Source organism: Chlorocebus sabaeus, chromosome 1 (assembly GCF_047675955.1).
Source record: "Chlorocebus sabaeus isolate Y175 chromosome 1, mChlSab1.0.hap1, whole genome shotgun sequence".
Taxonomy (NCBI): Eukaryota; Metazoa; Chordata; class Mammalia; order Primates; family Cercopithecidae; genus Chlorocebus; species Chlorocebus sabaeus.
In genome coordinates, this window is record NC_132904.1 from 68,607,462 (window position 1) to 68,629,899 (window position 22,438).

At 47.0% G+C, this 22,438-nt stretch overlaps 1 pseudogene; it reads left to right on the forward strand.

Moving 5' to 3' along the window:
* The first annotated feature begins 10,956 nt into the window (after window positions 1-10,956).
* LOC103248917 (folate receptor gamma-like) lies at window positions 10,957-20,765 on the forward strand (annotated as a pseudogene).
* The last annotated feature ends 1,673 nt before the right edge of the window (window positions 20,766-22,438 follow it).

Sequence of the window (22,438 nt, forward strand, 5' to 3'; positions counted from 1 at the left end):
GAAGAAATTTCTTTTTTCTTTTTCTTTTTTTTTTTTTTTTTATTATTTTGAGGTAGAGTCTCACTCTGTCACCCGGGCTGGAGGGCAGTAGTGTGACCTTGGCTCACTGCAACCTTCAGCTCCTGAGTTCAAGTTTTTCTCATGTTTCAGCCTCCCAAGTAGTTGAGATTACAGGCATGTGCCACTGTAGCAGGATGAGTCAAAACCTCTCAGACACTGAGTTGTAGAAGGAAGGGCTTTATTCAGCTGGGAGCATCAGCAAGCTACTGCCTTAAAATCTGAGCTCCTGGAGTGCACAATTTCTGTCCCTTTTAAGGGCTCACAACACTAAAAATTTCACATGAAAGGGTCATGATTGATTTGAGCAAGCCAGGGGTATGTGACAGGGGCTGCATGCACCAGTGGTCAGAGAGAAACAGAACAGGGCCGGGAGTTTCACAGTGTTCTTCTATACAATGTCAAGAACATCGGTTTCTAAGTCATGAGTTGATTTTTAACTACTGGGTTTAGGCCAGGCAGACCTGGGCCTGGTGCCAGGCTGCCTGTCTTTGGTTTTACTTCATTGTTTTTTTCTTAAAACAGGTCCTGAATATAAAACAATATGAGAGGGTCTCTCTCTCTTTCCTCATTTCCCCCCTTTTGAGACTCTCACTTTTCATTTGTGGGAGTTCTCACTCTTATTTTTGCTACTTATGTCTTTTTGTGGAATAGGTTGATAGTGATTCATATAGTACACTTGTGCTGAAGCATTTTGGTGAACTAAGGTAGCGATGGAGCTTTTTTATCATTTGAAGAAGTACAGGTAGCAAACAAGGGAGCAGTAAGCAGGTTCTTATTACTATTATAACTTTTATTATAAGAATTTTAAATCCTCCTAGTGCTAGCAACTAATTTTTAAACATGGCTTCAGGGTCGAATTTGTGCTACACTTGTATGGGCACATATGACTATGTCTTTAACTACTTGCCTTTGATTATTTATGTGTAGACAGTAATTAGTAAGGTTAAATTTCTTATAGACCTCTTTTTCAGCTGCTAGCAAGTAGTCGAGAGCCAGTCTATTTTGATAGATAGCATTTCTTATCTGAGTTTCTTGCTGGGCCAGAATAGTCAAGGCTTGACCGGTTTTATTAGTGATGATTTTTAAAACAGCTTGCAACCGTATGATTCAGTTGAGCCTGTAAATGGGGGTCCAGTATTCCCATGAGCCATCTTGTGTCTAAGTGGCAGGTCTATAGTATTGTATAATTTTTTAGGAGGTCATTTATCATGTTTTTAATTACCTATGGCTTTGCTTCATTTTCCATGGGAAGCATAGACAGGGAAGCCCAGAAGTTCACCTGTTTTTATGGGCGGTAAGAAGAAAGATGGTTTAATAGTGCCAATAACACAACCACTTGTCTACTGGTCAGGCAGCTTAGCATAGGCTCTATGTCTACATATCCAGTGTAACCCAGTGGGGGCCGTCTAGTCCTGGTGGAATTCTGGGTGGGACTGTTTTTGCAGTACTATTACACAGCTTTTGCCTAAGACAACTAAGCCACCCCACAGGATGCGTGAATCCTTTTCCTTCTCTAGCTATGCAATACTGTCTAATAATTGAGACTTTTAGAACCCAAAAATTGTCAGGGTGGTTCTTTTGGGCCAGGAATTTATTAGGAATTGGGTCTGTAGGATCTAATTATTGGGCTTCCCATGGCCATTGATCTCCTGTTACAGTTCCTCCACAAACATAACATGAAGTGACTTTTAGACTGGGCTACATGTTCAGCTAATTGCAAAAACAAATCTTTAGTTTTTCCCTGGAATCTCAGGTACTGGCATATTTAGTTCATCATAGAAAGTCTGAAATATTGGTTCTTGAGAGTGTCTTTGAACCTCGCCTTTTACTAGGATGCTTACGCTAGGATCTAGTCCTTTTTCATCAATGTCTAATGTTACCTACTTTTTGTATTCCATTTTGGGTCTGAGGGGTTTGTCATTACCAATTCTAAAGGGTTGTAGCTCCCACTCATGAAGGAGGCTGACTTTTTTTTTTTTGGAGCCAAATAGGATTTTTAAAATTCATTCATTTATTTATTTATTTATTTATTTTTAAGTAGCCCAAATGATACAAGATCAGTATTGACACATCTCACATAAATATGATTCTTGACAGATATCCTTATTTTCTGCTGTGTAACTTTTTTCCAAATCTAGAGAACCACATCCCATCCCATGCCGCTTATTATTCATAGTGGCACAGACATAAAATTTTAAGGTTACATTTTTGGGGACCCCTCTTTTTTCTGTTCTAGCTATTACTTTACTTGTGTCACTTAGAAAAGGATGAGACCTTAATTTTATTTTGAAAACTGTGATCATGGGAAGTTCAGAGGGGTCATAGCACATATTAGGCTGGTCACTTCCTGGATTACATACTTTGTACTAGGTGTCATTATACAAACAAGTTTCTTTTAGATTCCTGGTACACTTATAATAACCATAAAATAATATGACTGTAGCAATCTTTTGTCCTACCTCAGTGACTTGATGTATATACTGGGAAAGCCCTCAGTTGGAGGAAGGTCAGTTGAAGTCCTTACTGTACAAGTCCAAATTTTAAGGAAAATGAGTCCCGTGATGAGTTTCCTCATGCTTCGACCATGCGTGGACCAGTCAGCTTCTAGGTGTGACCGGAACAGGGCTTGTTGTCTTTTTCAGAGTCACTTTGCAGGGGTTGGCGAAGCCGCTCCCATCCACGTACAGCTCCCAGTCTACTGATGTTTAAGGACAGTCTCGGAGGTTAGGCCTACTAGAATAAACTGAGTCCAGTACTTTTACATAGTTATGTTTAACTGGGCTCTTTGATACCAGCAGCAAGGTGGCAGGTTTAGGGTGTTGCAAACTTCAATGGTTATGTGGGGATTTTTATAGAGCAAGCTTTGGTATCTAGTTAGTCTAACATTTATTAGCTAATGGTGTCCTTTGGTATTTATTAAAATCACCACAGCATGGGGGGACTTTATGTTTAGGTTTTGCCTAAGAGTTAGCTTATCTGCTTCTTTTATTTTATTTTATTTTATTTTTTTTGAGATGGAGTCTCGCTCTGTAGCCCAGGCTAGAGTGCAGTGGCTGGATCTCAGCTCACTGCAAGCTCCGCCTCCCGGGCTTACGCCATTCTCCAGCCTCAGCCTCCCAAGTAGCTGGGACTACAGGTGCCCGCCACCTTGCCCGGCTAGGTTTTTTTTGTACTTTTTAGTAGAGACGGGGTTTCACCGTATTATCCAGGATGGTCTCGATCTCTTGACCTCGTGATCCGCCCGTCTCGGCCTCCCAAAGTGCTGGGATTACAGGCTTGAGCCACCGAGCCCGGCCTTATCTGCTTCTTGTGCTAACAGGGCGTTGCTGCCAGAGCCCTTGGACATGGGGGCCAGCCTTTGGAAATCTCATCTAGTTGTTTTGAGAGATAGGCCACTGGCCTTGGCCAGGGCTCTACAGTCTGGGTTAAAACTCCAACTGCCATTTTTCTTTTTCTTTTTTTTTTTTTTTTGAGACGGAGTCTCGCTCTGTCGCCCAGGCTGGAGTGCATAGGCGTGATCTCGGCTCACTGCAAGCTCCGTCTCCCAGGTTCACGCCATTCTCCTGCCTCAGCCTCCTGAGTAGCTGGGACTACAGGTGCCCGCTACCGTGCCCGGCTAATTTTTTGTATTTTTAGTAGAGACGGGGTTTCACCATGGTCTCTATCTCCTGACCTTGTGATCCGCCCGCCTCGGCCTCCCAAAGTGCTGGGATTACAGGTGTGAGCCACCGCGCCTGGCCTGCCATTTTTCTTTTCTTTTCTTTTTTTTTTTGACACATAGAGTGTAAAGAGTTTTGACAGGTCAGGTAGCCTCAGAGCTGGGGCCGACATGAGTTTTTCTTTTTAACTCGTGAGAAACTCATTGCTGTTGGTTGTAATAGATGTAGTTTATTTAATCTACATTTTTATTGACTGTCATCTACCAAAATATTGACTTAAATCCTGTAACTATTTGATTTCAAGCTTTAAATTGATCTGGTATTCCTTGCAGGGCGCTAATTGTATCTAAATAGATGTGAGAGTTGAAAGACCCATAAGGGGTTTCTCTCGTTTTACAATGTCTTATCTTTTTTTTTTTTTTCTTCCTCTGGTTGGTGAAATGCCAAGGCAAAAGGGATAGCCAAATGGACTAAAACACAAGTGCCACTCTAGTTATTTGGCAGAGTGCCCAGTAAAGGCTCACCACAATACCACCACATATCCTCTTGGGGATGAACAAGGGCTGACTGATTGATAAGCTCTTGAAAATTCTTAAGCTCACTGCATCCCTTCAGGTCTCCAAGGAATGCTAAGTCTCCTCCTTGCTGTGAGAGACACGAAGTGAACTTAGTGTTGGGAGACAGAAGCTGGATGGCTCTTGGGACTGACCTGCAGGGACCTTGGGATATAGCAGAGAGAGCCTGGCATGATTTAATACTCCAGACTGTAGAATCCTGGAAAAGAGCTACCATGCAGCCCACACCTGGTCGACTGGAGGACCACCTTAGTGGAAGGGGGACAATCAGGGCCTCTGGCCTGATATGTGCACAAGCATAACAATTGCTTTTGTTCAACGTGCAGATGGAATATTTGATCCATTTCAACCAGGCATTTGCATCTTGGTATGCTGTCTTAATTGCCAAAGTTTGTTTTAAGTCTTTAACTTCTATGATCTTCTAGTAAAATGAATGTTTTCTTTGGCACCTATTTTTATTAGTTTTTAGACCAAAAAAATCTAAATACCATTTTATATTTAATAATGCTTTTTGTATGATTTTTATACCAGATAAGTTAAATTTTACCTTTATATTAGTGTGTTATTAATGTTAATCTTAATTTTAATAAAACCTTGTAGACATATTTATCCAACTTTTTAGTTTGACCATAAGGTAAGATTTTATAGACTCTTTTCAACCTTTTATAATTTTTGTTAAAGAGCAAGTTGATATTTTAAGAAAAACTCGTTGCATTTTTATTTTAACGTCCAGTTCACAGAAAAACTGGATGATACCTTTTTAACTTTAGCTAATATATTTACACACAGAATTTTCTTTACAATTAACATCTTAAAACTTGCCTAAACTTTCAAAACAATAATTTTTTGAATTTTTAATGTAGGTAAAAATCCACAGTCTTATGCCTCTTTATAATTTTTTTACTAAAGGTATATTTACTTTTTTTTACACCTTGCACATAGACTGTTTTTACAAGAGTACTCAGGAGGTCTTATTGCTTTTAAATTATATAACATTGTTTTGCATAAACTTTTTTTATAATATTTTTTCTTTTACGACTATCGCAGACAACTTTTTTGAATGTCTCAACTTTCTGACTTATTACAAACATTTTTCTAAAAAGCAACCAGTTAATTTATTTTGGGACAAGAATTTACCATATAACATTCTTTTTATATAAATTCTGCCTCCCCCCTTTTTTTTTTCTTTCTTAAAATTTTTCAACATAGTTCCTAGTGGGGTGGGCTTATTTTGTGCCTGATCCATGTTTTCTCAACACAAAATACCACACTCATACCACACACACTCACCACAAAAAAAGAACGGGTAAAGAGGGCACACACACACTGTTATCGTTTATACCAAACCAAAATCAGAGTATCACGAAATTCAAAATCCAAGTATCAAGAAATTTAAGCCAAGTCAAAACCAAAACCAAAGTATCCAGCAATTCAAGTCAAGCCAAAACCAGAACAAAAGTGCAGATACAAGGACACCATGGGTGATCAGGCAACACTTCCCCTCAAATGGAGTGGAGCAACTTCCAAAGACTAGTCTTACCAAGTCGAGTCAAGTCAAAACCAGAACAAAAGTGCCGATACAGGCACACCGCTAGTGATCAGGCCACGCTTCCACTCGAATGGAGTGGGGCAAATTCCAAAGACTAGTCTTACCAAGTTTCAGATGTCCGGACTCCAAGTGCCAGTTCCTTCCCGATGTTCAGCCACTGTTAATCCTCCGCAGGGGCATGCTACGTCCTTGCCTACCTGGGAGCGCTCTTTGTTTTTGTTTTTGTTTTTTTTTTTTTTTTGAGATGGAGTCTTGCTCTGTCGCTCAGGCTGGAGTGCAGTGGCCGGATCTCAGCTCACTGCAAGCTCCGCCTCCCGGGTTCACACCATTCTCCTGCCTCAGCCTCCCGAGTAGCTGGGACTACAGGCGCCCGCCACCGCACCCAGCTAGTTTTTCTTTGTATTTTTTAGTAGAGACGGGGTTTCACCGTGTTAGCCAGGATGGTCTCAATCTCCTGACCTCGTGATCCGCCCGTCTCGGCCTCCCAAACTGCTGGGATTACAGGCTTGAGCCACCGCGCCCGGCCCTGGGAGTGCTCTTTGGATTGCGTCACTCAGGCTGGCCAGAGTCCCCGGCAGGGATGCTCCACAGGGCAGGCCTAAGCCACCTAAGGGGCTGCCTCAGCCGTCTGTCAGTTACCTCACTTCCCCGTCAAGGAACCAAGAAATGTAGCAGGACGAGCCGCAGACAAAACCTCTCAGACACCAAGTTGTAGAAGGAAGGGCTTTATCAGCTGGGAGCATCAGCAAGCTACTGCCTTAAAATCTGAGCTCCCGGAGTGCACAATTTCTGTCCCTTTTAAGGGCTCACAACACTAAAGATTTCACATGAAAGGGTCATGATTGATTTGAGCAAGCCAGGGGTATGTGACAGGGGTTGCATGCACTGGTGGTCAGAGAGAAACAGAACAGGGCCGGGAGTTTCACAGTGTTCTCCTATACAATGTCAGGAACATTGGTTTCTAAGTCATGAGTTGATTTTTAACTACTGGTTTTAGGCCAGGCAGAACTGGGCCTGGTTCCGGGCCTGGCACCGGACTGCCTGTCTTTGGTTTTACTTCATTGTTTTTTTCTTAAAACAGGTCCTGAATATAAAACAATATGAGAGGGTCTCTCTCTTTCCTCACCAACATGCCTGGCTAATTTTTGTATTTTAGAAGAGACAGGGTTTCACCAAGTTGGCCAGGCTCGTCTCAAACTCCTGACCTCAGATGTTCCACCCAACTCAGCCTCCCAAAGTGTTGGAATTACAGGCATGAACCACCACGCCTGGCTACAGAAGAAATTTCTTCCTTTTTTTTTTTTTGCAGAAGAAATTTCTAAGCAGCAAAGCATTCAAGAGGTGACTTGGGTGTGGTTAAAGGCATTCAGTTTGATAAGGGAAACAGAATAAAGGTTCAGAAAATTTGCAGCCTGACAATGCAATAGGAAAGAAAAGCCTATTTTCTGAGGAGAAATTCAAGCCAGCTACAGAAATGTGCATAAGTAACAAGAGGAACATTGACCCACAATACAATGGGGAAAATGTCTCCAGGGCATGTCAAAGGTCTTCTTGGCAGCCCCTCCCATCACAGGCCCAGAGGTCAAGGAGAAATGGTTTCATGGGCCAGTCCCAGGGCCCTGTGCTGTGTGTAGCCTAGGGACTTGGTGCTTTGTGTCCCAGTTGCTCCAGCCATAGCTGAAAGGGGCCAATGTAGAGCTTAGGCCATGGCTGCAGAGGGTGGAAGCCCCAATCCTTGGCAGCTTCCACGTGGTGTTGAGCTTGCAAGTGCACAGAAGTCAAGAATTAGGGTTTCGGAACCTCCACCTAGATTTCAGAAGATGTATGAAAATGCCTGGATGCCCAGGCAGAAGTTTGCTGCAGGGGTGGGGTGCTCACGGAGAACCTCTGCTAGGGCAGGGCTGAAGGGAAATGTGGGATTGGAGCCCCCACACAGAGTCCCTACTGGGTTGCTGCCTAGGGTAGCTGTGAGAAGAGGGCCATTGTCCTCTAGCCCCCAGAATGGTAGATCCACTGACAGCTTGCACTGTTTGCCTGGAAAAGCTGCAGACTCTCAATGCCAGCCTGTGAAAGCAACCGGGAGGGAGGCTGTCCCCTGAAAAGCCACAGAGGCAGAGCTGCCCAAGACCATGGGAACCCATCTCTTACATTAGTGTGACCTGGATATGAGAGATGGAGTCAAAGGAGATCATTTTGGAGCTTTAAGATTTGACTGCCCTGCTGGATTTTGGACTTGCAGGGGCCTGTAGCCCCTCTGTTTTGGCTAATTTCTCCCATTTGGAGTGGTTGTATTTACCCAATGCCTGTATGCCCAGGTACTTGCTTTTGATTTTACAGGCTTATAGGCAGAAGGGTCTTGCCTTGTCTCGGCTGAGACTTTGGACTGTGGACTTTTGAGTTAATTCTGAAATGAGTTGAGTCTTTGGGGGACTGTTGGGAAGGCATGATTGGTTTTGAAATGTGAAGATATGAGATTTGGGAGGGGACAGGGGTGGAATGATATGGTTTAGCTCTGTGTCCCCACCCAAATCTCGTCTTGTAACTCCCATAATTCACTCATGTTGTGGGAGGGACCCAGTGGGAGATGACTGAATCATGGGAGTGGGTCTTTCCCATGTTCTTGTGAGAGTGAATGGATCTCGCAAGATCTGATGGTTTTTAAAACAGGAGTTTCTCTGCACGAGCTCTCTCTTTGCCTGCTGCCATCCACATAAGATGTGACTTGTTCCTCCTTGCCTTCTGCCATGATTGTGAGGTCTCCCCAGTCATGTGGAATTGTAAGTCCAATGAAGCTCTTTCTTTTGTAAATTGCTCAGTCTCGGGTATGTCTTTTTCAGCAGCCTGAAAATGGACATACAACAATACTCAAGAGAGCAAGTGTGGACAGCTTCGGTTCATGAGGTTTTTGGTTTTTGTCAAAAGCATAAATGTATACTGAAACTACCCAGAAAAAGCAAAGTATAGAACAGTATGCTACCATTTGTGCACAGAAATGGGATATATGTGGTGTAAATGCATAGAATTTGACCAGATGTATACCCAGAGACAAGAACACTCAGTGACCTCATGTTCATACTTTGGCAAACACATGCATAGTATCCTTAACTTAAATGTAGCATTGTTGAGTACATTCTAGTGTTACTGGAATTTACATAACTATTATTAAGTCAGATAAATCATTCTGTGTCTTTGTATTTTCACTTCCTACTTTGTATATTTATGTATGTATACGTACACACATACCTATACGTATTTCAATAAGGTATAACTTTGCCTGGTCCAAAAATCAAAACAACAAAGGCTTACAGTGAAAGTTCGCATCCCTGATGCTGTCTTCTTCCCCCAGGTGATCACTTTATTGGTTTCTTTTCATACCTTTTCAGCATTTTCTCCTGCAAACACAGATATTCTAACTCCTCCTTTTTTACACAGAATTTTTTCTGCACCTTCCTTCTTCCACATGGAGGTTTTTCCATATTTGTACATCAGGAGCTTCCTCTTTCTTTGTTTCCACATTAAATTCCACGGGGTAGATGTACCATAATTTAACTGGGGCCTTATTGAAAGACAATTGAGCTGTCTCCTAGACAAAGCCTTGTGCACCTTCCCTAACAGAGGGTCTAACCAAGGAGGCAGGATGGGATTATAAAGTAGGTGGGGAGGTGGGAGAGACTCCACCTTCCCAGGTGGGCTGAGAACAGAGGTAAGGCCCTGCAACAGGACGGAGGGAAAAGTGGGGATGAGAGATGAGAGGCGAGATAGCACCTCCCCATCTCCTGGGAGGCTGGGCTTTCTGCTGTCTTTGCCTCCACTGACCAACCACCATCTGTTCTTGCTCAGCCCCCTCCTCCATTTGCCACTGACCTGTTGGCCTCCGCCAACCTCTGAGCCTGCTTCTGCCTGGGTAATTTCCCAAGACCCAGGAGGGGTGAGGGGTGAGGTGCGATTGCCCCCATCCCTTTGCCTCCCACAGCATCTGCTCTGGGACCATGAACAATAGCTGACAGCTCCATGGCCTTTGCTGTCCCCATCTCAGCTTCCCTGGGCATCTAAACCTCAGCTGCCCTGGGGTAAGAGGACGGGCTGAGGAAGCAGAAGCCTGAGGCTGTCTAGAGTCTCACTCCTGCATCAGCAGGCCACTACCTGTGTTTCCTCCTTGTGCAAATTTGAGAGGAATTGCATAAAACACTGGAGAAATACAAGAGGGGAAGTCCGCAAGGGCGATGGTTCCCTCCATGATCCTAGAGCAAGCTGGTGTCAGAGCCTGGACCTAGAGCACTGTTGCATGGGAAGCAGGAGGAGGGTCCTGCCTCCAGGCTGGGGAAGGGCTTGAAAATAGATTTAGAAACTTAGAAACCTTTAGAGACTTAGAGACCTATAGATTTAGAAACTTAGAAACCTTTAGAGACTTAGAGACCTATAGACTTAGAAACTTAGAAACTTTTAGACTTTTAGACTTAGAGACTTAGAAACTTAGAAGCTTAGAAAAGCCACACCAGGTGGCCATCTAAAAGCCCCCGCCCAATGACCAGGTGGCCATCTAAAGCACCCACCCAATGACCAGGTGGCCATCTAAAACACCCGCCCGATGTCCGTGTGGCTATCTAAAACACCCACCCAAATTCCTGGAACTCAAACAGAAGAACAAGTCCGGGAAATACCCCGCGCGGGTTCAAACCAGGTTCAAACCAACCAATCAGAGTAAGACACCTTGCTCAGGCCATAACCTGCTCCAATCATCTTGCGCCTCAAGCTTTGTGAATTTTTGTGGTTTTTGCCTTTATAAACTGTCTGTAACAAGCATTCGGGGTCCTGTGGCCAACTTAGGACATAGGACCCTAGCGCGCTAGCAATAAATCTCTCCGCTGTGACTTCCATGTCGAGTGGTCTCTCGCGGCGACCCCTGCCCAGGAAGGAATCTAAAAACTAGGTTCCAACAGGCTCCCTCTCACCTCTACACACCCTGCATTTCTTGGCTTAGCTGCCCTGTGGTGGATGCAGGGTGGGGAGGGCAGAGATCTGGGCTTGGGAGGGAGACAGTACACACTCTCGTGGCTGCTGCCCCTCCCTCAGGCCTTGTCCACCTCTGACTGTGGCTCTCTGGCAGGAATAGATGACCTGGCAGATGATGCAGCTGCTGCTTCTGGCTTTGGTGACCACTGTGGGGAGTGCCCAGCCCAGGAGTGCGCAGACCAGGACGGACCTGCTCAACGTCTGCATGAACACCAAGCAGCACAAGGCACAGCCCAGTCCCGAGGATGAGTGTATGGCCAGGTGAGGATAAAGTGGGGTCTGCGGCAGGGGAGACAGCTGCCTTTGACAGAGAAACGTTAATGGGGTGGAGAAGTCAGCTGTGGAAGGTGATGAAGGCAGGAAGATGGCTGCTGTGATCCTGGAGGGCCTCCCCTGGGAGGTCACCAAATCTACAGTAATGAAGGAATCACATACCTAACACTCACTCTGAGCCTATGAGCCCAGTGCTTTCACTCAGGCCATGTCAGTGAATATGCCCAAAGGGCAGGGTGGGTGCACTGTGGTCTGTACTTATGCAAATGAGGAAATAGGCCTACAGAGGGTACAGGTGCAAGTGGAAACTGAGGAGAGGGATTGGCCATACCTTTCCCAGCCTTAATTATGTGCCAGGCCACAGAGCTCAGCGGCACGGTAGAAGAGGAGCTGGGCCGTCATGGTCATGGTGCAGCCTACATGTACAAACAGGCCAGGTTTCCACCCCCATTAGGTACTGAAGAGACAACAACCAATCCGATATGCTGGGGAGACTTCCCAGTCAAGAGGCCCTTAGCCTTGGCCTGGGAAGATGAGTAAGAGTTTTCCAGAAGGAAAAAGCAGGGAAGGGCAGTCTGGCAGAGGACAGCATGCACACAGGTCAGAGGGTGATGGCACGAGCAATGGCGGGTCCAGTGTGGCCAGAGCCAGCAGTGCCACTGCCCACAAGGAAGGGGAGGGGAGGCCAGGACCCCCATGCCACAGGTGAGGCCACTGAGGCAGCTCCGGGAGTATGAGCTCCAATTTGAATTTCAAGCTCAGGAGAGTGCCTGTATTTCATTCCTCTGATCTCCTGGTCTGCTCTCTAGAAGGGGTCACATTCCCAGAGGGCTGGGATATGTGCCCAGGGAGACACTGTGGTATGGACAGGCTCTGAGGGCTAAAGCAAAGAGAGGACAGGCTGGAAGCCCCATGACCTCTGAGTCATTCCCAACATTCCATTTGCTTATTTTTAAATCGGAGTAAAATTTAAAATAAATAAAAGAAGTTCTCCATTTGAGCCGTTTTTAAGTGTATGGTTCAGTGGTATTAAGTATGCTCATGTGTGTTTTGTTTCATTTAATTTAGGAGAGCTAAATAATTAAACATGAGGCCAAAGTACATAAGAAAGTGGCAGTCTTTTATTGCAAATATGCACACACTCTCGGGTGAGGTTCTCTGGTCCTCAGGTGTGGGGGGCCAGGGAAGTCACGCCGGATCTCGGGTGATGTTCTCTGGTCCACAAATGCGGGAGCCGAAGAAGTCACACCAGCGCTTACCGGCAGCGGACTTTTATGCCTGGGAGCTGGAGGGGGAGGAGTTTGGGGCGTGTGTGTAGGAGTGGCTTCTTGAATTTCGGTGTCCCCGGCTTGACGTCACTCTGCACATGCTCAGTTGATTTGGTTCTTTTCCCAGGCATGGGAAAATCTGTGATGAAGAACCCGGAAACAACAGGGACTGCTCCATCTTGTTCACCTTCCTCCATCTTGTCCCTTCTTCCTCACCCAAACAATCCAACCTCTTACTGATTATAAGAATTTAGGGCACCGTGGTCTGTCTGGCTGCTTCCTGCTGTTAAGGGGTGTAGTTAGGGTCTGAGGTTGGGAGTTGGGTGAAGGGATGCAGGAGCATTTGGTTGAAAGTGACTGGGGTGACCCTGGCTCGGAGAAATTTTATTAGAATGGGAGCAAGACATAACATAAGGCAGAGGATTAGTATGGGAATTAGGAAATCACAAAGGGCACCTTGCCAAGCTAGGTCTTCTATGAGAGTAAAAAGTTGGGAAACCTACTGGTTGGGGGATGGGTCGGGAAGGAGGGTGTCTATGGGGTTTATGAGGGAAAAGTCAGTTAAGTTAAGATGAAGCATTCTTCTTGAGGAATCGGGAAAATTTGAGGAGGGTGTTGATCCTTAAGTAGAACCTGGTCACCTGGAGAAAGGGAAGGGGAATAGATGTTTTGAGTTAGGTTAAGATGTCTCGTCCTAAGAGGGGGGTGGGACAAGAGGGCATGATGAGGAAAGCGTGGGCAAAATATGCGTAGTCCAGGCAACAGTTTAACATTGGGGTCTGGTGAGGGTTAGACGGTTTACCATCTACCCCAACTACTGAGATAGTGGATGGCTGGCTAAGACCTCCATAGGTTGGCAAAACAGAATAGGTAGCCTCCGTATTGATGAGAAAAGAAATTGGCTTACCCGCTACCTGTAGAGTTACCCTAGGCTCGGCGAGGGTGACAGGGGTCTCCGAGTGTGGGCACCGTCAGTCGTCGTCCAGGTGTAGGAGCTGGAAGGAGCCTTCCGACCCTTGAGGAGAGGCACCACGTTGAGGCGCAATGCCTGCCCTGCTGGTGGGGCAATCAGACTTCCAGTGTCCTTCCTGTTGGCAGGTTGGGCACGGCATGGTAGGCAGGCAAGGATTTGGACACCGTTTTTCCTAATGCCCAGTTGTGCCACACTTGAAACAAGGATTGGACGGTAGACTCCCCTTTGCCTGAGGGCACTTATCAGCCCAATGCTTGGGGTCTCCGCATCTGAAGCAAGCGCCCTTAGGAGATGTGCCCTGTGTCTTCCCTGCCAGCAGAGTGGGCAACGCTGGTTGGAGGGCAGCCACTAGAGCCTGCGCCTGAAGCACAGCCCTTTTCTCCTTGTCTAGCTCTGCAGCCTCAGCTACTTCTTCTCTGGAGTTAAAAACTTTAAAGGCCAATTTTACTAAGTCCTGTATGGGGGGTTGAGGCCCATCTTCAACCTTTTTTAGCTTTTTTCAAATATCTGAGGCTGACTGGGAGATAAAATAGGAGGCTAGGACAGCTGCTCCGGCTGGGGAGGTGGGGTCTAGCCGAGTAAATTGGGCTAGTGCCTCTGTAAGGCGATTTAGGAAGGAAGCCGGGTTCTCATCTGAGTGCTGGATGATTTCCTTTAATTTATCAAAATTGACCACTTTGTTAGAGGCTGCCTGCATACCGTCTAAGAGACATTGAATCATAATATCCTTCCTACGGCGGCCAGGCTGCTGCAGTTGGTAATCTCAATCTGGTTCTATGGACGGGACAGCCATCTCTCCTAACAGGATGGTGGCTTCGGTTAAATGCCATTGATCTGCATGTTGCCTGGCGGCTGCGAGAATGCACTCTCTTTCCTCTGGGTTAAGAGTGGAAGTAAGAATGACATGTAAGTCATGCCAGGTAAGGTTATATGCCTGGCCTAGGTATCGAAACTCTTTGGAATATTAGGTGGGGTTGGCTGAGAAGTCGCCAAGTCGTTCTTCAATTTTGGAAAGGTCAGCCAGGGAAAAGGGGACGTGGACTCCAACCACGCCTTCGGCTCCAGCAACTTCTCGGGGTGGGGGGCAACAAACTAGCAGGGGAGGTTGGAACAGACTGACCAGTAGGGTAGGTTAAGACAGGCTGACTGGTAGAGGGGGTTGGGGCAGGCTGACTGGTAGAGGGCTGACTAATGGGGGCCGCTACCGCGGTCTTGGAGGAGTGTGGATGGAAATGGGAGAGGTAAGAGGAGTGGCTGAGGGAAGAGTGTCGGGTGGGGCGGGGCGGTGGGAGCTCCATAGGGAGGGGTGAGAGGAGTGGCTGAAGGAGGAGCATCGGGAGGGGCGGTAGGAAGTCCATAGAGAGGGGGGTTGGAAAGTCGGGAGGGAGGTCGCCTGCCCTCGGCCCCATCTGAAATGGAGGTGGAGTCCTCCTCAGTTGCTGAGGTGGGGGCCAAGGGCCAGGTTTAGGGGTTTAGGCTAACAAGACCTGGGCCATTTAACACCTGGCGCACAGGTCTGGGCGAGAATGCAAGTCCTAAAAGCCTTGAACATAGATAATTTCTGACTACTTTCCAAGGCTCTGGCAGAAATTAGAGAGATCTAATTAAAATGTTACGGTCTAAGGTGCCTTCAGGTGGCCGTTGAGACTGGTTGTCTAATTTATATTGTGGCCACGCCACAGTGGAGAGTAAAATCAGTCGCTTTCGTTTAAGATCTTGCTCTAATTGTAAAGTTTTGAGATTAGTTAGAAGACACCCTAAACAGGTGTCTCTAGGTATTTTGGATTGGGGATTTCCCATTGCCTTTCTCTCGCCTATAGGCGGAAACTGAACTCTACCTGGCTACAAAGCGTCCTTTGGAGCCACTAGAGACCGGGAGGCTCCTGGAGCCGGAATGGAGATTACCTCCAGGCGGACGTCTCCGTCCTGGACGGGTCTCACATGGACTGGAATGGAGTTCCTTTGGGCAGACGTCTCTACCTTTGGGAACTCTCCTGTGGGTCACCTGGTGACCAAAAAACCTTGGGCCTGCGCAGGACTTCTGGCCAAGGAGTATGAGAGGAAGGCAAGAGATACTCACCCCTAGGAGACTTGGAGGTGTGGAAAGCGATGTCTAGGTCCTGGTCCGTCCGCGGCGTGGAAGGAGGAGGCTCCTCGGACCTTAGGGGGCCCTGAGGATGGATCTCCTCCCGGGTTTTTGGCATGCCACAGTGGAGAGGAAAATTAGCCACTTTCGTTTTAAATCTTGAGCTAAATGTAAGGCTTCCAAGTTTTGGAGGAGACACCCTAAAGGGGTGTTCATAGGGATTTTCGATTGTGAGGTTCCCATTGTTTAACCACCAGAAATGGAAACCGACCTCATGCAGTGGCAAAGCGTCCTTTGCCGCTGCTGGAGACTGGGGGCTCCTGGAGCCACTAATGGAGAATTGAGGAACTTTAAGACGGACGTCTCCGGGTTGAAGGCCTCACTGTGCCACAGGGTGGCTATGTCCTTGGGTGTACGTACGACTCTAGGCCAAGGACACGGAAACGGACGGAGATGGTTAACAAAGGGGAGTACTCACCGAAGAAGAAATTCTCAGAGCGGCACCAGTGGAAAGCTGGAACACTTGTTCGGTGTTGGTGGCTGGTTGGGTTGGGAGCTGGTTCACTGGGGAGGAGGTTCGTTAGACCCCTAGGGAATGTTGAGGAAGGGTCTCCTCCTAGGTCGGGTTTCGGCACCAACTGTTTTGTTTCATTTAATTTAATTTAGGAGAGCTAAATAATCAAACATGAGGCCAAAGTACGTAAGAAAGTGGCAGTCTTTTATTGCAAATATGCACACACTCTCAGGTGAGGTTCTCTGGTCCTCAGGTGTGGGGGGCCAGGGAAGTCACGTGGGTGCTCTGGGGTGATGTTCTCTGGTCCACAAATGCGGGAGCCGAAGAAGTCACACGGGCGCTTACTGGCAGCGGACTTTTATGCCTGGGAGCTGGAGGGGGAGGAGTTTGGGGCGTGTGTGTAGGAGTGGCTTCTTGAATTTTGGTGTCCCCGGCTTGACGTCACTCTGCGCATGCTCAGTTGATTTGGTTCTTTTCCCGGGCATGGGAAAATCTGTGATGAAGAACCCAGAAACAACAGGGACTGCTCCATCTTGTTCACCTTCCTCCATCTTGTCCCTTCTTCCTCACCCAAACAATGTGGTTGTGCAACTGTCACCACCATCCATCTCCTGACCTCTTTCATCCACCAAAACTGAAACGGAAACTCTGTACCCACCACTTCATTTGCTTTTCAGAACCTTCTAGAGCATCTACTCTTTGCCAAGAAATGTTGCAGATGTAGACTTTAAGAGATACAGATGATTATCATGCTCAGGGCCATGAACTATATGAGAGTGATATTTGTTGAGCCACTTCTATAACCAGGAAGTACTTTTCGTTATATTCAGTAACTCTTTTCAGAGGCCGAAACCCCTGACCCTGACTGGCAAAACCCATCTCTGCCAATCCCCAAGACCCATGATATGCAAGGGTCTTGCGGGAAGACCAGGAGTTGGGACATCCAAGGAAAAGCAAGTGTGAAATCAGGCCGGCGGGAAAGCATGTTCTGTGTCAGCCCGCACTGGGCGTGGGCCAGGGTGTGGGAGATGGGTAGATCTGGCTCGACTCCCATGGATTTCCCTGTTGTTTCTCCTGGGTGCTCAGACCTGTCATGCCTCTGCCATCACTTGACCCTAGGTGCGAGGGTTCATCCCAGAAATTTTATGCAATTGATTCATGATTTCTCAGGTTTTCTGAGTCCAGGCCTAGAGTGATTTCCAAAGAGAAACCTCCACCATTTCTGCTTGTCCTGCCTGCCTCGTATTTACCTTCCTAGGATGGCCTTTCCCACATTTAGTCAAGTCCAGGTTCAGGCCCACGTGCAGGCTACAGCTCCTCTGTTCCCCCACGACTCTCAGGATCTATTTGGAGTCTCCTTGCCCGGACTTCCAGACCCTGGGAAAACCAGACCAGCCCCTTGACCTCCACCCTCCCGCACAACCTGGGCCAGGTTCCTCTCCTCCCTGTCCTGAGTTAAATCTTAACCCTACTATATACCACAGGTGTAGCTTACTGAAACATTGTAAAAATGGGGGTAAGGATTCATACTGGGTTGTTAAAAGGATAAAGTGCAAAAGCCTTGGGGACTTTGCACCTACCGTGTTCTATGCCTGAGTGTTCTTTGTCTTCCCTGTACACACAGCCCACCCACCCACTAAAACCATACCCTCCGTGAGGGTAGAGATGTTACTTGCTTTGTTCACTGGGGTGTTCCTAGGACCTAGCACAGTGCCTGATGTCTAATAAGCACTCAGTTAATATTGGCTGGATGCAAAATGGATAATATAAATAAGCTGAATAACATGAAATAACTTTTTCAACCATTAAGAACTGTACAAACAATAATTACTCTCCCAGAGAGTGGCTCCCCTCCATTATGCTTCGTTAAAAGCCAATATTGGCCAGGCATGATGGCTTACATCTGTAATCGTAGCACTTTGGGAAGCTGAGATGAGAGGATTGCTTGAGCCCAGGAGTTTGAGACTAGCCTGGGAACCATAGTGAGACCCCATCTCTCTTTTTTTTTTTTAAATTATTATACTTTAAGTTCTGGGGTACATGTGCACAACGTGCAGTTTTGTTACATATGTGTACATGTGCCATATTGGTGTGCTGCACCCATTAACTTGTCATTTACATTAGGTATATGTCCTAATGCTGTCCCTCCCACAGCCCCGCACCCCACCACAGGCCTCAGTGTGTGATGTTCCCTTCCTGTGTCCTAGTGTTCTTATTGCTCAGTTCCCACCTATGAGTGAGAACATGCGGTGTTTGGTTTTCTGTCCTTGCGATAGTTTGCTCAGAATGTTTTTCAGCTTCATCCACATCCCTACAAAGGACAAGAACTCATCCTTTTTTATGGCTGCATATGATTCCATGGTGTATATGTGCCACATTTTCCTAGTCTATCAATGATGGACATTTGGGTTGGTTCAAAATCTTTGCTATTGTGAATAGTGCCGCAAAACATACATGTGCACATGTCTTTATAGCAGCGTGATTTGTAATCCTTTGGGTATATACCCAGAAATGGGATGGCTGGGTCAAATGATATTTCTAGTTCTAGATCCTTGAGGAATCACCACACTGTCTTCCACAATGGCTGAACTAGTTTACAGTCCCACCAACAGTGTAAAAGTGTTCCTATTTCTCCACATCCTCTCCAGCACCTGTTATTTCCTGACTTTTTAATGATCACTATTCTAACTGGTGTGAAATGGTATCTCATTGTGGTTTTGATTTGCATTTATCTGATGGGCAGTGATGATGAGCATTTTTTCATGTGTCTGTTTGCTGCATAAATGTCTTCTTTTGAGAAGTGTCTGTTCATATCCTTTGCCCACTTTTTGAAGGGGTTGTTTGATTTTTTCTTGTAAATTTGTTTCAGTTCTTTGTAGATTCTGGATATTAGCCCTTTTTCAGATGAGTAGATTGCACAAATTTTCTCCCATTCTCTAAGTTGCCTTTTCACTCTGATGGTAGTTTCTTTTGCTGTGCAGAAGCTCTTTAGTTTAGTTAGATCCTATTTGTCTCTACAAAAATATTTTAAAAACAGTCAGGTGTGGTGGCATGGGCTTGAATCCCAGCTACTCGGAAGGCTGTGGTGGGAGGCTTGCTTGAGCACAGGATGTTGAGGCTACAGTGAGCTATAATCGCACCACAGCACTCCAGCATGTGCAACAGAGAGAGACCTGTCTCAAATAAATAAATAAATAAATAAATAAATAGGGGAAAAATGCACTGATATTGTAATTGCCTCTGTCCCCAGGTGGGGGCTCCTCAAGGGCCCTCCCCAGGAAGTATTTCTCTGGATGACCTACCTGGGGCAGAGGAGCCAGAATACGGAGGAGATGGCTGTGGTAGGGAGGGACTTAGTCCTGTGTCTTCCCCACCCAGTGCAGTCCCTAGAAGAATGCCTGCTGCACGGCCAACACCAGCCAGGAGCTGCACAAGGACACCTCCTGCCTCTACAACTTTAACTGGGACCACTGTGGTAAGATGGAGCCCGCCTGCAAGCGCCACTTTATCCAGGACACCTGTCTCTATGAGTGCTCACCCAACCTGGGGCCCTGGATCCGGCAGGTATGAGTGCCATTCCCATAAACATGAACTTCAGAGCTGGGTGCAGTGGCTTATGCCTGTAATCCCAGCACTTTGGGAGGCCGAGACAGGTGGATTACCTGAGGTCAGGAGTTTGAGACCAGCCTAGCCAACATGACAAAACCCTGTCTCTACTAGAATACAAAAATTAGCTGGGTGTGGTGGTGGGTGCCTGTAATCCCAGCTACTTGGGAGGCTGAGGCAGGAGAATTGCTTGAACCTGGGAGGTGGAGGTTGTAGTGAACTGAGATCGTGCCACTGCACTCCAGCCTGGGCAGCAGAGCGAGACTCTGTCTCAGAAATAAAACAAACAAACAAACAAACAAAAAGAAAACATTAACCTCAGCAGAGGGCAGAGCCTGCCAGCCACTTGCGGGAAGGGCTTGGTCCAGGAATTCAGGTCTGAGGGTGGTGGATGCCCTGCCCCCTCCCACAGCTCTGATCCCCTTTGAGGATAAAACTGCTGAAATATGTGGCTGACAGGAGCATTCTGTCTCCTCCCAACTCAGGTCAACCAGAGCTGGCGCAAAGAGCGCATCCTGAATGTGCCCCTGTGTAAAGAGGACTGTGAGCGATGGTGGGAGGACTGTCGCACCTCCTACACCTGCAAAAGCAACTGGCACAAAGGCTGGAACTGGACCTCAGGTGAGGGCCGGGAGGAGATGAGATGAGGAGTGGGAGTGGGGCTTTAGGGTTGGGAGGGGTGCGGTCTGGCCCAGAAGCTCAGGGTCTTATGTTCTCCTCCCTCAGGGATTAATGAGTGTCCGGCCCGGGCCCTCTGCCGCACCTTTGAGTCCTACTTCCCCACTCTAGCCACCCTTTGTGAAGGCGTCTGGAGCCACTCCTTCCAGGTCAGGTCAGTAACTACAGTGGAGGGAGCGGCCGCTGCATCCAGATGTGGTTTGACTCAGCCCAGGGCAACGCCAATGAGGAGGTGGCCAAGTTCTATGCTGCGACCATGAATGCTGGGGCCCCGTCCCGTGGGGGATTATTGGTTCCTGATCCAAGAAGGGTCCTCTGGGGTTCTTCCGACAACCTATTCTACTAGACAAATCCACGTGTCTTGTGTCTTGTAATCTGGGGATGAGTGGGTTGGAGGGACACATTGCTTCATCTTTCCTACTGATAGGCCCTGAATCAGGCTGGAACTGGCTTGATGTTCACTGGGAAGCAGGGTGTGGAGGTTGAGCCAGAATCTAGGTATCTATCCCTTAGTCTGGTTCTCCTGAGACCCTCCCCCTCACACCAAGCTCATTACTCCCACACTACACATGGACAAGGGCACAGGTGGAGGGGAGATGGGCAGAAACAGGAGATGAGTTATTTGGCTTCAGGTGGGGAAGACAGTTTATTTCCCCTTCCCTGACTAGATGTGGGCTGGGAGGAGATACTGGTTGGAGAGGAGGGTCTAATTGATAAACACCTGCCTTGTTTTTATTTGTTTGAGACTGAAGTCTTGCTATGTTGCCCAGGTTGCTCTTGAACTTCTGGGTCCAAGTGATCTTCATTCCTTGGCCTCCCAATGTGCTGGGATTATTGGGATAGGTTACTGTGCCTGACCTACTTTTTTTTTTTTTTTTTTTTGAGACTGGGTCTTGCTCTGTGGCTCAGGCTGGAGTGCAGTGGCATGATCTTGGCTCACTGCAGCCTCTGCCTCCCATGTTCCAGCGATTCTCCTGCCTCAGCCTCCTGTGTAGCTGGGACTACAGGCGTATGCCACCAGGCCTGGCTAATTTTTGTATTTTTAGTAGAGACGGGGTTTCACCATGTTGGCCAGGCTGGTCTCGAACTCCTGACCTCAGGTGATCCACCTGCCTTGGCTTCCAAAAGTGCTGGGATTATAGGCATGAGCCACTGAGCCTGGACCTACTTTTTAATAAATGACAAGTAATGCTGCAATTAACAATCTTGTACCGGCTGTTACAAGATTGTAACACCGGGCACTGTGAGCTCAGTGGCTCACAACTGTAATCCCAGCACTTTGGGAGGTTGAAGCAGGTGAATCACCTGAGGTCAGGAATTCAAGACTAGCCTGGCCAACATGGTGAAACCCCATCTCTACTAAAAATACAAAAATTAGCCGGGTGTGATGGCACATGCCTGTAATCCCAGCTACTCAGGAGGCTGAGGCAGAAGAATCACTTGAACATGGGAGGCAGAGGTTGCAGTCAGCTGGGATCACATCACTGCACTCCGGCCTGGGCTACAAGAGTGAAACTCCATCTCAAAACAAGCAAACAAAAATCTTGGACCTAGTGGAATGCTATACTTGAATTCCAGAAAGGGCTATTGGGTCAAGAATATGTATAATTTTGATAGTTACAACTTTATGGAGATTTTATCCATGTGACTCTGCAACCAGCAAAGCATGAGAGTGCCTGTTTCTTCGCTGGGTGTGATGGCTCACACCTGTGATCCAGCACTTTGAGATGCTGCAGCAGGAGAATCTCTTGACCCCAGGAGTTCAAGATCAGCGTGGGCAACATGGTGAAACCCCATCTCTATAAAAAACTAAAAAAATCAGCTGGGCATGGGTGTGTGCCTGTAGTCCCAACTACCAGAGAAGCTGAGGTGAGAGAATCACTTGAGCCCTGAGAGGTTGAGGCTACAATGAGCCGTGATTGTGCCACTGCACTCCAGCTTGGGCAACAGAGTGAGACCTTGTCTCAAAAAACAAAAAACAAAACAAAACAAAAAACAGAGAGAGAGAGAGTGATTGTTTCTCCACAACCTTGTCAACACAGTATGCCATCAAACTTTGGTTTTCTGCTTATCTTACAGGTGGGGAAAAGAGCATCTCAGTCAGTTTTCATCTGCCATTGTTCTGAGATCTTTCCATGTTGACCTATTGAGATCTTAAATTACTGGGTAATAATCCATTCTATG